We start from the raw sequence: 18850 nt of genomic DNA, 5'->3' as shown, positions 1-18850 counted from the left end.
TATCCTCAACTGTAGTGGGTTAGGGATGTTCCAGGAGTGTATAAATTTGATGCTTTTTAAAGGGATGGTCTAGTCAAAATTAAACTTTCATGATTCAGATAGGGTATGCAATTTTAAATGACTTCCCAATTTACTTTTATCATCAAATTTGTTTTGTTTTGTTGGTACTCTTTGTTAAAAGCTAAACCTAGGTAGGCTCATATGCTAATTTCTAAGCCTTTGAAGGCTGCCTCTTATCTCAGTGCATTTTGACAGTTTTTCACACCTAGAGAGTGCTAGTTCACGTGTCCGATAAAAATAGCATAGTGCTCTATCCCGTGGACGGTGGAGTTATTTATGAATCAGCACTTATTGGCTAATGCTAGTCTGTCAAAAGAACTGAAATAAGGAGGCAGTCTGCAGAGGCTTAGATACAAGGTAATCACAGAGGTAAAAATGAGTTTAATATAACTATGTTGGTTATGCAAAACTGGGTAATAGGTTATAAAGGGATTATCTATCTTTTAAACAATAAATAGTTCTGGAGTAGACTGTTCCTTTAAGAAGTAAAATACAATGTAAAAGAAGGGTCTTTGTTTCAAAATAAAATGCTCTTACCACATAAAGCATTCTATTTTAACAGCAGAATATCCCTTTAAAAAAATTGAAAAGCATATACTGTATTTTAGTTTTTTAGTAGAAACATTTTTTCATTATACTTCTATAGAAGCTATCTGTGTGTTAGTGGCTTATGCACATATGCCTAGGGAAGCCACCTATAGTTCAGGCCAAACCCAAACACTTTTGCGCTGCATTAAAGCAAACCTGTAATGCTACTTAAAGTGAAGTTCAATTTCAAACAACTGCGCACCACCCATGTATACATTAACCTCCCAATATAATAGTCGCTTACTTTTTTTTTTACAGAAAATGGATATGATTTCAGAGTTATTTATATATATATTATATCACTCTTTCTTACCTTTTACCCCTCCCCCGGTCTACTTCCTTATTTCCCTCAACTGACGTCGCGATCGTAAGAACAAGCTGACGTCGTCACTTCAATGCTCGTGCACTAGAACGGATGCGATATGCGCATGCGTATCCTGTCTTCATTCGCGCATGCGTAAAAAATTTCGTTCCGTTCCGCAGTTCATACAGGATCAGAGTATCGGATCCAGAGACACAGGCTAACACGCAAGCGCAAGTCATGCACGAGCATGACGACAAACGAGACAATCGCTGTTATACGCATGCGCGAAACTGTGTTATGACGCGGGGAAAAAGGGGCAGGATGCCCCGGGGGAAGTGAAGGGATTGGAAATCAAATTCTGAAAAAATGTCAATCAAAAGGCAAACAATGTCGGGCGGACAATTGCGGGAATACGGAGGGTAAATTAAAATTAAAAAATTAAACGTTAGCGATTATTTAGAGAGTTTTGATGAATGAACATTATAGTTTTTTATTATGATAAATAGAATTATGTAATTGAGAGCAGCGGACTTGAACTTCACTTTAACGTATCCGCAACACTTTAGGTGGTGGATAGCAATCATCTCAATCCAATCGGATTGGGATGATTGACAGCACCCTCATGCGTGCAATTGGCAACACGTAAGCAAGGGGCAGAATTGCACAATCAGCAAATTGTGCAATGTTAATTGCGGGCAGCATAATGTACAAACTTGATTAATGGAGCCCATTGGTAAAGAAGCTTTGTAAGACTTGCTGGAGAGCTCAATGCTTACAAACACCTCCCAATTCACAGTCTATATCAAACACATAATACTTAAGCCATGTTGCAGTATGCCAAACACATAAAATTAGCATTGTTAAATGCCCAACACATGTACTTTTTCTGTAAAATGTTTGTTTCTGCCAGAGGATAATAACTGTCATTTATGCTGGAAAACATATTAGTAACGGTGCATTAACATAAAATACATTTTTACACTGAAGTACAATGTTACAAACTTGCAATATGGTACAATGATATATCCCATAGAGACCATTATTATGCTTGTCTACAAAAAATGTGCAAGCCCTGGAGATGGGCAGCAGTCCAGATCCACCTACATCCAGCCTGCGGGTTACCAAGTTGCCCTCACTGGCACCAAAAGGGTAGAAATCTTCCAGCTGCACCAATCCCCAGACAACATATAACACAGAGCACAGAAACCAAAAATAAAAATATACTCTTCCTAGTTTGGCACTAGATCTCACAAGGACTGAATGGTGTACAATGTACCTACTGTATCTCTCAGCACTCTTCAGCACCACAGTGTGTGCAGTCCTCTTGTGCCTTACCTATGTGCACACAAAGCCTTATCAACCATTACGTCTCCTACTAGGTTCCTATTGGTAAGTGATTAATGAAAACCCTACAGATGGAAAAGGGCTATTTACTCCTTCTTATAAAGTGCCTATAGTACCCTCAGGTACACTAACCATTATACTATCTTTAAATCCCACAGCCTTGATACATTTCTCTTTTTCTCAGTGACCTTCCCTGGCACATTAATTCAGTATGCCACCTTCTGTCTTTACTGTACACTTCTAGCACTCTGCAGCCATCTTCATAGTTTTGGTAGTTGTAATAAAAATGAAATCACTTTAGGACATGTTCCTAGAACTCTCAACAGTCTCTGCAATGCCTAATATTATTATTTTTAAATGTTTAACTTTTTTTTCTATTTTTTTCAGATCCCCAAGACTTACACTGTTGGAACGGTGGGTCTTGGGCGTCTGTAGCTGCTTCTAAGCAGCATGCCCCCTGCTCCTATACTTAACATTGTTAAGTATAAATAAAGTTGCGCGGTGACATCATCACGTCATTGCGAGTGACGTCACAGCACAAAACGTAAAGCCCCGGCGATGCCTGTCACTATGCAGGCCCGACCGCCCGGGTAGGAGCGGGTGGGAGCCCCCAGATTTCCTTCAAGGTGGGAAAGTGCTAGCGACGGCTCTGAGCTGTCGTTGGCACCAGAGTGGGAAACTCTGCTTCGGCTCAGAGCCGTCGTTAGCACTCAAGGGGTTAAAGGAAAAGTAAACTTATGTGCACTTAAAAACCCCAACGCAAAGTACATGCAAAATTAGCTTGATTTAATTCATGATTTTGATTTAATTCATGATTTTTAGTATTTATTTAGTAATTATCTAATAATTTTACCTTGCAATCCGCTATGTCACTCCGCCTGGATATTCATTTTTATTTTATTTTGATATGAAGAAAATCATCTTCATGATCCTCATTGGTCCCCCAGTGGCGTCCCAACATACTAACTACACGCCCCCAACTTAAACTACGCATGCGTGTCTCATTGAATCTCCTGCCTGTATAGATGCTCGTTCATGAGACACGCATGCGCATTGACGGCACAGAAACAGATAATACAATCTCTGCTATGATACTATGTATCACAGCGGATATCTATTTTAATGCATGCGCAATACAGGATGCTTTAATAAAATTGCGCACGGATGACCACGTAAGAGCGGGTGGGACTGCTCTTACTTCTGAAATAGACAAACCAGGAAAAGAGCGGGTGGGCGAAGGATCAGTAAGTACGGTATGTCTTAAAAATAATAAATATAAAAAAAAATAACAATGGATTTTTTTTTTTTTAAAAATTACCGACTACATACAGGGTGATAATATGGATCAATGGCATTAAGGTTTTTGACGAAAATTTACTTTTACTTTAATCATTTCACCTTTTTAATATTATGTCCTTTTAAGTGAAACAAACAATATTTGTAGTGACTTAAGGGGACTTTAAACTTTTTCTTTGTTGCATCTAAAATAGAATATTTTAAACTGTAAACCAGTTTTCTAAACTTCCAGACTTTGGATATCTCAACTTTGCTAGCTCCTTATTTCCATAAACTTCTATGGGGCCTATTCTCATCAGATCAACAGCACTAAAGCCAAAGGTGCTTTAGGAATATTTTAAATTCCAATGTTCTTCGCTAGAAGTTATTTATATATATATATACACCCTGTTCCAAATTATTATGCCAAAGATATTTTTCTCATTTACCTAAATAATTGATGTAAACAACAGTCAGCATAATTCTCATGTTATCAACTATCAGGGGCCCGATCCGATATGCAGCATCGCCCGCAAATGCCAGCGACGCTGAATTTTGCGCTGGTTTGGTATCACATATACGGCATAACCTAGAAGTTACGCTCGTATATTTCTGCCGTCGCCCGTAGTTTTTGGGCCATAGGCAGGTATACCAAATCAGCGCAGTTTGGTATCCAATATACAGCGTAAGGACTTACGTGGCGAAAATGGAGAAATCTTACTCCATTTTCACCTCGCCACAAAAAGCAGCCGTAGTAAGCCTTACGCTGTCTATTGGAGCCCCGTAACTCCCTAAACTAGCTACAAAATAAACCTAACACCTAACGCATGCGCAATGTCTATCTACCTGTCAACCGTGATCCCCCGCCGCAATCCCTAATAAAGTTATTAACCCCTAAACCGCCGCTCCCGGACCCCGCCGCCACCTACAATAAAAGTATAACCCCCTAATGTGAGCTCCTACTCCGCCGCCAACTACATTAAACTACCCCCTAAAGTGAGCCCCTTACACCGCCGCCATCTATTTTAAAATTATTAACCCCTAATTTAATCCCCCTACACCGCCGCCAGCTATATTAAATTAATTAACCCCTAATTTAATCCCCCTACACCTGCCAGCTATATTAAATTAATTAACCCCTAATCTAATCCCCCTACACCGCCGCCAGCTATATTAAATTAATTAACCACTAATCTAATCCCCCTACCCCGCCGCCACCTATATTAAATTATTTAACCCCTAAATTACTAAACTTTCCCTACCACTAAACCTAAGTATAACCCTACAAATAGCCCTGAAAAGGGCTTTTTGCGTGGCATTACCCCAAAGTAAACTGCTCTATTGCCAGCCCTTAAAAGGGCTTTTTGCGGGGCATGCCCCAAAGAATTCAGCTCTTTTACAAGCCCTTAAAATGGCTTTTGGCGGGGCTTTGTCACAAAGTAAACTGCTCTTTTGCCTACAATCTAAATCCCCCTACACAGCCGCCACCTATAATAAATGTATTACCCCCTAATCTAATCCACCTACACCGCCGCCACCTATATTAAACACATTAACCCCTAATCTAATCCCCCTACACCGCCGCCACCTATATTATAGGGTTAATATAGTTAATATAGTTATTATATTATATATATTAACTATATTAACCCTAATTATATTAGGGTTAATATAGTTAATATCGTTATTATATTATATATATATTAAGTATAATAACCCTATCTAACTCTAACATCCCTAACTAAACTCTTATTAAAATAAATCTAATATTAATATTATTAATTAAAATATTCCTATTTAAATCTAAATACTTACCTATAAAATAAACCCTAAGATAATTAATAATTACATTGTAGCTATTTTAGAGTTTATATTTATTTTACAGGTAACTTGGTATTTATTTTAACTAGGTACAATAGCTATTAAATAGTTAATAACTATTTAATAGCTACCTAGTTAAAATAATTACCAATTTACCTGTAAAATAAATCCTAACCTAAGTTACAAATACACCTACACTATCAATAAATTAAATAAACTACAAATATCTAAACTAAAATACAATTAAATAAACTAAACTAAATTACAAAAAAAAACAAACACTAAATTACAAAAAATAAAAAAAAGATTACAAGATTTTTAAGCTAATTACACCTATTCTAAGCCCCCTAATAAAATAATAAAGCCCCCCAAAATAAAAAAAATTCCCTACCCTATTCTAAATTAAAAAAGTTAGCTCTTTTACCTTACCAGAAATACTGCTCACACAGTCTTGCCGCCTCAGCTGTTCTCTCCCAACAGCGTAAGGTGTTCCTCAAAGAGAGCGGCTTATGTACTCTTTCTTTGCTCGCAGCTGTGGTACGGTGCTTCAGGACCTGTCAAAGGTTTGTCCTGTTTTAACCCAATGCGTTTCTTTTGCAAGCGTGCAAACTTCCTCAGGGGTATTTCTCTCCTTTGCTTGACTGCAAATGTGGTCTGAATAACCAACTTTTGAACTCCTAAACCAGATGTTACCTGACCATAGATCTGATACCAGTTCAATGTGGAACAGCACTAGAGGACAGGAGTGCTCGTGAAGACAGGTGAACTGCCACTTCACCAAAATGAATATAGTAGAATGAAAATGTCCACAGCTCTCCAATGCTAGAAAGTTTCTTTATTAGGACAAAATAGCGACGTTTCGAGGCTAATGCCTCTTAATCATGCATAGGCTATTACAAACTTATCACACCTTATATACCTGTTGGTTTGGCGCCACAGGGCCCACAACCTGTTAAAAATAGTGACACCTGCTGGTGTTCTATTGTATTACATTAAAAAAGCATTTATACACAATTATATACACATGCTTATAGAAATTGAATGATTTACTGATGTAACAAGGCAAAGTTGTATCTTTTAAAGAAAATCACATGGTAAATATTAAACCATTTGGATAGTACCCTTATCCTAATGAAAAAGATTGATTCATGAGATGTAAGCAAGCAGGTTTATAGCAATAATAGATTTCTATTATGTACTGGTCCAATATTAAACAAAGATAAAAGTTTAATTCTTAATTTATCTTATGAAAATTATTTTATTGAATTATATTGGATAAGAGTATGTCTGATTTAATATTGCTGTTAATGAAACTATATTGAAACTATATTGAAACCCATAAAGTGTAACCTTTATTTAAACATGCTGTAGCATACTTAAAGGTAAACTGACAGATCTAGTTCTCTATTTAGGCCTCTAGGGGCCAATGTTTCTAGTTTATGAATCCACCATGATTCTTTCTGCTTTAATAAAGTTTCCCTATCTTGGCCACTTCTCTGGGGTTTTATCTGATCAATCACTTGCCATCTCATTTGACTGATATTGTGGCCTTTTTCTATGAAATGACTAGATACTGGGGCCTCTTTGTTTTTACAGCGTATATTTGAGCGATGTTGGCTCATCCTATCTTTTACTTTACGGGTGGTCTCTCCCAAATAAACCAGAGAACATGGACACTTAATCAAGTATACAACGTGTGTAGTGTCACACGTATAGAAACCTCTGATATCATATCTTGTACCATTATGGGGATGATGAAAAAATTTGCCTTTAATTATAGAGCTACAGCTCATGCAATTTAAGCATGGATATGTGCCATAGTTTTTACTACCTATATGGGTTTGGATACTCCCTCTGCTTGGACCCACATCAGATTTTACCAAGTGATCTCTCAAATTTTTTACACGTCTGTGGGCCATTAGGGGAGGATTTTTGAAGATAGGTATTTTGGCATTACAGTCACTAAGTATATGCCAATGTTTTCTTATGCTTTTAGTAATTTCTTTACTATAGTGACTGTACTGAGAAACAAAGACCATCCTGTTCTCTTTTTGTTTAGTGGTGTTAATCTTATTTTGTGGCTTTAATACCTCATATTTCTTTTCTTCAATTAACCTAGCCGGATAGCCTCTTTCAATAAACTTATGTGCCATCTCATCTATACGTTGATTACATTTCTGTGTGTTACTCACTATTCTTTTTACACGAAGAAGCTGGCTCTTGGGTAGAGATTCTACCAGAGGTCTTGGGTGAAAGCTGTCAAATCTAAGTAAGGTGTTCTTATCAGTGTTTTTAGTATACAAATCAAACTCTAATATATTGGCAGCTTTTATAACCTTAGTATCTAAGAATGTTATACTTTCTTCACTATAAGTGATAGTCAACTCCAGACCTTGAACAGATGAATTTACCTCTCTTACAAATTTTTCCAGGGATCCAATGTCACCCCACCACACGCCAAAGACATCATCTATGTATCTCCACCAGATGGAGCCATATTCTTTAAAGATGGTATTCTCATAAATGATTTTCTCCTCTATCTCATTCATGAAGAGATTGGCGTATGATGGGGCCACATTGGATCCCATGGCTGTTCCTCTCAATTGTACATACCATTCATCTTCAAATAAAAAATAGTTCCAAAACAAAATTAATCTTAATAGTTCTTCAATGAATTTACCCTGTTTCCTAGTACATATATTGTTATTCAATAAATTTTTCATGACAATAGAAATACCTGTTTCATGTTTTATACATGTATATAAACTTTTTACATCCATAGTGAAGAGTATGTACTTACTAGAGGGGAATTCTAGGCTTTTGGCTTTTGCAAGAAAATGATTAGTATCCTTAATATATGAAGACATTTTGTTAACCTCTGGTTGCAAAATTTTATCTATGAATATAGAAATGTTAGAAAATACAGATTGCACACTGGAGACAATAGGCCTGCCTGGGGGCTTTTTTACATCCTTATGGACCTTAGGAACACAATAGAATATAGGGGTTCTAGGATTTTGTACAAAAAGATATTCCTTTAGCTTTTTATCTATGATATGATCATTATAAGCTTGTTCTAAAATGTGTGAAATCTCTTTTTGTAATAACTTAACAGGATTACTATTCAGTTTTTTATATGTTGTTTGGTCCTGTAATTGCCCCTTAATCTCTTCTATATAATATGTTCTATCCATTAGAACTAAGGCCCCGCCCTTGTCTGCCCCTTTAAAGATTAAATCTTTTTGTTTTTTTAAGGAGTTTAAAGCTTTTTGGTCATTGGATGTAAAATTAGTAGAGTATTTTTTCTTGTTATGTGTTTTTCTTAATCTTTGTATATCCTGTTCTACCAGCTTTATATATGTGTTAATGCTGTGTTCATTCACATTTGGATTAAATGTGCTGTTCTTTTTAACAAGACCCATTTCAGAAAGAGACCATTTACTGCAACTTTCTTTTTGAGATGCATTGTAATCAATCGATCGATGCAGCAAGGATAACCACCCTAGTGAAGGGGTCTAGAGACTTTCTCAGAACAGCTCCCAGTGAAAACTTGGGAAAGGATTATGAACAACTAAGAATGAGACAAATGAAATGGGATCTACACACCACTACTTTGGCGGAGTATTACCGCGTCAAAAGAATACCCAGGGGACTACGGATGAGCACCTGTCCTACTCTGTTACGTGAAAATCAAGCATATTGTAACACCTTTGAAGCAATTCTCAATAAATGCTCATACGACTTAATGGTACTTACCGTTGAGTCTCTGCTAAAGGAGATGGAGGTCCAAGATGCTAAAATCAAGCAAAGTCGTGAAGATCTGTCAAAGATGATGTCACCGGAGGATCTCACCCTATTAGAGACACAGATAGATGAGAAGATCAAGACGGCACAGAGCGAAATCAAGGAAACCAAAAGGGTTAAATTCCTTAGAGATGAGGACGATTACCGCAGAGGCTTTGTGTACAAATGGCGTCAAAGTGGTCATGGCAACCAACCAACCAATAGAAGGAGACGCAACACGCACGTAATCCACGTCATCAGAGAGCGACGTCAGGAACGCCATCACAGGACAGCTCCTCCGAGCAATCGGCCTCCCCTTTAGAAGCAAGTGGAGAAGAAAGCAGCGCAGAGGAGGCAGGAAGCACAGCAAGTGGCACAAAGAAAAGCGGAATGACAACGAGGAGATATCACGGATCGAAGAAAACTCAAAACCGCAAGTAAACTGCATAATGCAGAGAGACAGTACTGTCATTAATATATCTGGACATTTGTTGACAGATCTTGAAGAAGGACTGTTAGATAAGGGCCTTTCCTTTTGTCCCTCTACTAGTATTAACTTTTTTGAGTTGGAAAAGGATCTTTATAAATTTTTCAGGAGTGTTAAGCTTAAATATTGGTTTGCAAATTATACATGTGATTACAATGCATCTCAAAAAGAAAGTTGCAGTAAATGGTCTCTTTCTGAAATGGGTCTTGTTAAAAAGAACAGCACATTTAATCCAAATGTGAATGAACACAGCATTAACACATATATAAAGCTGGTAGAACAGGATATACAAAGATTAAGAAAAACACATAACAAGAAAAAATACTCTACTAATTTTACATCCAATGACCAAAAAGCTTTAAACTCCTTAAAAAAACAAAAAGATTTAATCTTTAAAGGGGCAGACAAGGGCGGGGCCTTAGTTCTAATGGATAGAACATATTATATAGAAGAGATTAAGGGGCAATTACAGGACCAAACAACATATAAAAAACTGAATAGTAATCCTGTTAAGTTATTACAAAAAGAGATTTCACACATTTTAGAACAAGCTTATAATGATCATATCATAGATAAAAAGCTAAAGGAATATCTTTTTGTACAAAATCCTAGAACCCCTATATTCTATTGTGTTCCTAAGGTCCATAAGGATGTAAAAAAGCCCCCAGGCAGGCCTATTGTCTCCAGTGTGCAATCTGTATTTTCTAACATTTCTATATTCATAGATAAAATTTTGCAACCAGAGGTTAACAAAATGTCTTCATATATTAAGGATACTAATCATTTTCTTGCAAAAGCCAAAAGCCTAGAATTCCCCTCTAGTAAGTACATACTCTTCACTATGGATGTAAAAAGTTTATATACATGTATAAAACATGAAACAGGTATTTCTATTGTCATGAAAAATTTATTGAATAACAATATATGTACTAGGAAACAGGGTAAATTCATTGAAGAACTATTAAGATTAATTTTGTTTTGGAACTATTTTTTATTTGAAGATGAATGGTATGTACAATTGAGAGGAACAGCCATGGGATCCAATGTGGCCCCATCATACGCCAATCTCTTCATGAATGAGATAGAGGAGAAAATCATTTATGAGAATACCATCTTTAAAGAATATGGCTCCATCTGGTGGAGATACATAGATGATGTCTTTGGCGTGTGGTGGGGTGACATTGGATCCCTGGAAAAATTTGTAAGAGAGGTAAATTCATCTGTTCAAGGTCTGGAGTTGACTATCACTTATAGTGAAGAAAGTATAACATTCTTAGATACTAAGGTTATAAAAGCTGCCAATATATTAGAGTTTGATTTGTATACTAAAAACACTGATAAGAACACCTTACTTAGATTTGACAGCTTTCACCCAAGACCTCTGGTAGAATCTCTACCCAAGAGCCAGCTTCTTCGTGTAAAAAGAATAGTGAGTAACACACAGAAATGTAATCAACGTATAGATGAGATGGCACATAAGTTTATTGAAAGAGGCTATCCGGCTAGGTTAATTGAAGAAAAGAAATATGAGGTATTAAAGCCACAAAATAAGATTAACACCACTAAACAAAAAGAGAACAGGATGGTTTTTGTTTCTCAGTACAGTCACTATAGTAAAGAAATTACTAAAAGCATAAGAAAACATTGGCATATACTTAGTGACTGTAATGCCAAAATACCTATCTTCAAAAATCCTCCCCTAATGGCCCACAGACGTGTAAAAAATTTGAGAGATCACTTGGTAAAATCTGATGTGGGTCCAAGCAGAGGGAGTATCCAAACCCATATAGGTAGTAAAAACTATGGCACATATCCATGCTTAAATTGCATGAGCTGTAGCTCTATAATTAAAGGCAAATTTTTTCATCATCCCCATAATGGTACAAGATATGATATCAGAGGTTTCTATACGTGTGACACTACACACGTTGTATACTTGATTAAGTGTCCATGTTCTCTGGTTTATTTGGGAGAGACCACCCGTAAAGTAAAAGATAGGATGAGCCAACATCGCTCAAATATACGCTGTAAAAACAAAGAGGCCCCAGTATCTAGTCATTTCATAGAAAAAGGCCACAATATCAGTCAAATGAGATGGCAAGTGATTGATCAGATAAAACCCCAGAGAAGTGGCCAAGATAGGGAAACTTTATTAAAGCAGAAAGAATCATGGTGGATTCATAAACTAGAAACATTGGCCCCTAGAGGCCTAAATAGAGAACTAGATCTGTCAGTTTACCTTTAAGTATGCTACAGCATGTTTAAATAAAGGTTACACTTTATGGGTTTCAATATAGTTTCAATATAGTTTCATTAACAGCAATATTAAATCAGACATACTCTTATCCAATATAATTCAATAAAATAATTTTCATAAGATAAATTAAGAATTAAACTTTTATCTTTGTTTAATATTGGACCAGTACATAATAGAAATCTATTATTGCTATAAACCTGCTTGCTTACATCTCATGAATCAATCTTTTTCATTAGGATAAGGGTACTATCCAAATGGTTTAATATTTACCATGTGATTTTCTTTAAAAGATACAACTTTGCCTTGTTACATCAGTAAATCATTCAATTTCTATAAGCATGTGTATATAATTGTGTATAAATGCTTTTTTAATGTAATACAATAGAACACCAGCAGGTGTCACTATTTTTAACAGGTTGTGGGCCCTGTGGCGCCAAACCAACAGGTATATAAGGTGTGATAAGTTTGTAATAGCCTATGCATGATTAAGAGGCATTAGCCTCGAAACGTCGCTATTTTGTCCTAATAAAGAAACTTTCTAGCATTGGAGAGCTGTGGACATTTTCATTCTACTATAGATCTGATACCGGTACAGGTGTAAGATTCTACTGGGTCCTAATGCCCCCTTTATTTCATCCTATCTTTTTACATTATATCAAATAGTTAAAAATAGTTAAAAACAGTTAAGAAAAAACTTCAAATACATATATATATAATAAAGAACATGCTTAACATATATATACCACTGAAACAGATGCCTATATTTTGATAAAAAAACTATTGTATATATAAAAAGAAAACCTTCAATTGATTTATCAGATTATAAAAAATAAATTTAATAATGAACTTATTATTGCGGATACAATTATTGCCTCCTTCATTAGTCACCTGTTTCCCTAAATCTTTTATTTTTTGTTTTTTATTTTTTAATTTTTTAATAAACTATACACTTATTATTTTTCTAAAAGATTTTTCTGTAAAGGCCTTACCTTCATTATTCATGTAAAGGCTGCTAAATCTAAATCAATGTTTAGACCCATTGGATGGAGACTTTTTAGCTCCGTAATCCAAAAAGTCTCTCTACTTCTTAATTTAGTAAGGCGATTGGTTCCTTCTACCTTGTGAGGTACCCAGTCGATGACTGTGATTTTTAATTCTTCAGGATTACTTGAATGAAATTACCTAAAATGGTCTACTACACTATGTTTAACCACTCCCTTTAAGATATTATTTTTATGTTCCCAAAATCTAGTTTTTATTTTCCTTTTAGTTCTACCCAAATAAATTTTATTACATGGACAGACTAACTGGTACACCACATAAGTTGATTCACATGTGCATCTATATTTCATCTCATAACTGATATCCCCTTTTGCATTGAAAAACGTTTTAGACTGTAATACATGTGGACACATGCTACAGTCTCTTTTCCTGCATTTAAACATACCCTGTTTGGGAATCAACCAATTAGGATTCGGAGCTGTTCTCTGAACTTCCTTTAATTTTGAGGGTGCTAGAAAATGTTTTAAATCCCTATTTTTTCTGAATACTAGTTTGGGCTTTTCCCCTAATATAGGGTATAAAATTGGATCTTGTTTTAAAATATTCCAATTTTTATTTAGAATCTTTCGAATTTGGTTTGACCCCTCAGAATAAGTTGTTATAAATAAAGGTTCCTCTCCAAAGTTATTTTTTTTGGTATTATTATTATTTTTTGGAATTAATAACTGTTCCCGAGATATTTGATCAGTTTTCCTCATGGCCTCTGTCAGCCATTCTTCTTTATAGCCCTTATCCCTAAACTTCTTTGTTAGAATATCTGCTTCCCTAACAAAATCAGATTGCTCAGTACAATTTCTTTTGAGGCGTTGATATTGGCCTAACGGTACATTTTGGATCCACCTCATTAGATGGCCACTATTTGCACTAAGAAAGTTGTTCCTATCTGTTTCTTTTCTGTAGTTCTTTACACAGATTCTGTTTGAATTCCCAATATATAGAGTTAGGTCTAAGAAGTTTATACTATTTTCTGATATCACTTTAGTAAATTTGAGATTAAATGTGTTACAATTTAAATGTTCAACAAATTTCTCTGCCTCCTCAAAGTCACCTTCCCAAATGAATAACAGGTCATCTATAAACCTATAGTATTTCTTTATATTATCTAAATAGGGATTATTTGACCATATATATTGTTCTTCATACTCCCCCATATAGATGTTTGCATATGAGGGAGCCATGGTCGTACCCATGGCTGTTCCCTCTAGTTGTTTATAGAACTGTTTTTCAAACAAGAAACAATTATGTTCTAAGATGAACTGTATTCCCTTTATAATAAAGTCAACATGTTTATCTATCATATCTGTCCTTGCACAGTGAGAGGCCACGGCCTTAATGCCTTTTTGATGGGGGATAGAAGTGTAAAGGGCTGACACATCACAAGAAATCCACAAGGACCCAGGAATCCACAGGGTACCCTCAAATTTATTTATGACATCCATAGTGTCTCTAACATAACTTTTGATATTTTTTACAATGGGTTGTAAATACCCATCAATGTATTTAGACAAATGGTCCGTGATGGAATCTATTCCTGAAATGATGGGTCGCCCCGGGGGATTCACTGGGTCCTTGTGGATTTTAGGCAGATGATAAAAAATGGGGGTTCTTGGATTAGGTTAAAAAATTAACCGAAATTCATCCTCATTTAAAATTTGTTCACTCCTGGCCTTTTTCAATAAAATTAACAATTCCTTGCTATATTTCTCAGTGGGATTCTCAGATAGTTTTTTATATGTATCCTTACAATTTAATAATGAGAAAGCCTCCTTTAAATACTCAGTCCTATTCTGTATGACAAGGCCACCACCCTTGTCGGCCTGCCTAAAGATAAGATTGGTATTTTTAGATAATGTCTCCAGTGCCCTTCTTTCTTGTTTATTTAGATTATCTTTATATTTGGCTGATTTTTTTGCCTTTTTATTATTTAGCATTTTATTGAATTCATCAGTTACGAGTTTATTGAATATAGCAATATGTGGGCCCTGGGAGGAAATAGGATTAAAATTGGAAGGAAGCTTCAAGTTTGAGTGTACAATTTGGAACTCTTCCTCATGGAGGCTTAAATTTAATAATTCTCCCATTTGATCTTGTATAGTATTTTCTCCCTCTTCTCTAGAATTCACAACTCCACTTGAAGTTTCAGACGTATCCAACTTTTTGAGCATACTTACATATGCCCAATCATTCCCTTTCAATGATTTAATACAAACATTGTTGTTATTGAACTTTGCAAAATGTCTTTTTAAAGTCATTTTGCGTATATAGTTTTGTAAATCTATATAGGTTTTGAATTTATCAGGTTTTGCATTTGGTGCAAAACTTAACCCATTTTGTAATAATTTTGTTTCATTAGAAGTTAATACGTGGTCGGATAAATTAAATATTTGATTTTTCGAAATTTCTAATTTCTCTTTTTTGCTTTCTTTCCTCTTTTGGATTCTACCTGCTCTTCTGCCCCGCTTTGTTCTAAACTTCTTTTTCTGATTCTGGGTTTGAAAAGGGGCTGTCTCTTCCTTTGGACTAGAATCTTTATTCAGATTCTTATTTTTTGTTTGTTTTTTAATACTATCATTTTTATTTTTGTTATTACCGGTACTAGTACTTAAATTTTCATCACCTTCTACTAATTTTATAATTTTCTGTTGTTTGGGTTTTGCTCCCAGATGTGTCCATATATTGCCTTGCTCATCTAGTTTTACCTCGTATTGTTCTTCATCCAATGGTGTAAATCTATTCTTTTGTGGAAAGGATTTTTCTAAATTAATTGGCTCATTTTGTTTAGAGGTTAACTTCATATTTGTACTTTCATAATGAACAGGTTTATTTGCACCAAGCTTCTTATTAGTAGACCAATCTTGGCTCATTTCTTTATTGTAATTATAAATACCATTATCCCTTTTTATATGGAAAGTATCTAAATTTTGATTTTGTTTTTTCTTTGGCTTAATAGTCTTTCTTTTATAGGAATAAATTTTATCCTCCTTAAAGTCCTTAATATCTCTACCTAATATTTCTGTTTTATTTGCCACAACTGTTCTCTCTAAAGAACTTACTCTATTTTTTATATTTGAACTTAAATTTTTCCATTTTTCATCTCCAAGAAATGGATTGATACTAACAATTGTATCCGCAATCTGTTCATTTAATTTCTCGAGTTTAAACTCTCTATATTTTATTAAAATTTTTATTAAAATAATAGAACAATTGTGTAGGGCGGTTTCCCACTCTGTTGTGAATTCTATATCCTCCAATTCAAAGGCAGGAAATTTAAAAATCCTTAGACCCCTTGGAATCACATCATGCATGATGTAATTATCCAAAAGGATAAGGTCCTGCCATTCTTTAACTTCTGACATAAGTAATTTTTCTAATAATCTGAATTGATTAGTGGGATCTTCAGTATTAACATTTTTATATGTAGGATCTAATAAGTTTACAGCCCTTTGTCTAATTGGGCGTTCCCACACATTCATGTTATCTGATCTGTTGGTTGGTATAGGATTCATACCAATTCCTGCCAGGGTGCTGCTAAGATAAACTCAAGAACAACAAAAAACAATCTTAACACAATGCTAAAATCTCAGCGCTCCCTGGAATATTTCTTTGCAATGAAAGTGAAAAATTAAAATTTAACTTTTCTGGTGTTTCGTCTAAACTCCCAATTAGAATTACGTATTTCTTATATTATATATATATATATAGATCAATCTGTCTCTAAAAATATAGAAATCCCTATATCTCTATTTCAAATGATTTAAACAGTTAAAATCTCATTTCAAATTGGTCTAGACAAATGTTATAATTGTAACACTGCAAACATATCTAGTTAGTTACCCAAAAAATGTCTTTGATCAAATGTCCAGACCTATTGTGTTTTTTCTTTAAACTGTTAAATCTTGAAGGGCACTCCCTCTTCTCTAGAATTCACAACTCCACTTGAAGTTTCAGACGTATCCAACTTTTTGAGCATACTTACATATGCCCAATCATTCCCTTTCAATGATTTAATACAAACATTGTTGTTATTGAACTTTGCAAAATGTCTTTTTAAAGTCATTTTGCGTATATAGTTTTGTAAATCTATATAGGTTTTGAATTTATCAGGTTTTGAATTTGGTGCAAAACTTAACCCATTTTGTAATAATTTTGTTTCATTAGAAGTTAATACGTGGTCGGATAAATTAAATATTTGATTTTTCGAAATTTCTAATTTCTCTTTTTTGCTTTCTTTCCTCTTTTGGATTCTACCTGCTCTTCTGCCCCGCTTTGTTCTAAACTTCTTTTTCTGATTCTGGGTTTGAAAATTTGAAAAGGGGCTGTCTCTTCCTTTGGACTAGAATCTTTATTCAGATTCTTATTTTTTGTTTGTTTTTTAATACTAACATTTTTATTTTTGTTATTACCGGTACTAGTACTTAAATTTTCATCACCTTCTACTAATTTTATAATTTTCTGTTGTTTGGGTTTTGCTCCCAGATGTGTCCATATATTGCCTTGCTCATCTATTTCTACCTCTTATTGTTCTTCATCCAATGGTGTAAATCTATTCTTTTGTGGAAAGGATTTTTCTAAATTAATTGGCTCATTTTGTTTAGAGGTTAACTTCATATTTGTACTTTCATAATGAACAGGTTTATTTGCACCAAGCTTCTTATTAGTAGACCAATCTTGGCTCATTTCTTTATTGTAATTATAAATACCATTATCCCTTTTTATATGGAAAGTATCTAAATTTTGATTTTGTTTTTTCTTTGGCTTAATAGTCTTTCTTTTATAGGAATAAATTTTATCCTCCTTAAAGTCCTTAATATCTCTTCCTAATTTTTCTGTTTTATTTGCCACAACTGTTCTCTCAAGATAGTAGTGTTACAAGTGCCTTTAAAAAGTTATTGTCTTCAGCAAATATCCGTTTATCCACCAGAAGCATGTAAGCTCAGAGTTCCGTGTTGAAATACTGCTCACACAGTCTTGCCGCCTCAGCTGTTCTCTCCCAGTCTTACATGCTTCTGGTGGATAAACGGATATTTGCTGAAGACAATAACTTTTTAAAGGCACTTGTAACACTACTATCTTGTAAGTGTATATTTTTACTTTTTGCGCACAATAAATTGTTTTAAAAAAGCTACCTTGATTCGGTGGGCGCTGTGTGTTCTCTATTTCATTTCAGCTGTTTTACTTCTGCCGGAACAAAGACATCCGGATCACACACCAGGCAGCAACCGACCAGATTTGGGAAACCATAAAGGAGCTTTATCATTTTCTCAAGATTCAACAGTTTAAAGAAAAAACACAATAGGTCTGGACATTTGATCAAAGACATTTTTTGGGTAACTAACTAGATATGTTTGCAGTGTTACAATTATAACATTTGTCTAGACCAATTTGAAATGAGATTTTAACTGTTTAAATCATTTGAAATAGAGATATAGGGATTTCTATATTTTTAGAGACAGATTGATCTATATATATATATATATATATATATATAATATAAGAAATACGTCATTCTAATTGGGAGTTTAGACGAAACACCAGAAAAGTTAAATTTTAATTTTTCACTTTCATTGCAAAGAAATATTCCAGGGAGCGCTGAGATTTTAGCATTATGTTAAGCTATTAACTATTTAATAGCTATTGTACCTAGTTAAAATAAATACCAAGTTACCTGTAAAATAAATATAAACCATAAAATAGCTACAATGTAATTATTAATTATATTGTAGCTATCTTAGGGTTTATTTTATAGGTAAGTATTTAGATTTAAATAGGAATATTTTAATTAATAATATTAATATTAGATTTATTTTAATAAGAGTTTAGTTAGGGATGTTAGAGTTAGATAGGGTTATTATACTTAATATATATATAT

This window comes from Bombina bombina, chromosome 2 (genome assembly GCF_027579735.1).
Source record: "Bombina bombina isolate aBomBom1 chromosome 2, aBomBom1.pri, whole genome shotgun sequence".
Lineage (NCBI taxonomy): Eukaryota > Metazoa > Chordata > Amphibia > Anura > Bombinatoridae > Bombina > Bombina bombina.
Note: the sequence above shows the minus strand (reverse complement) of the source record.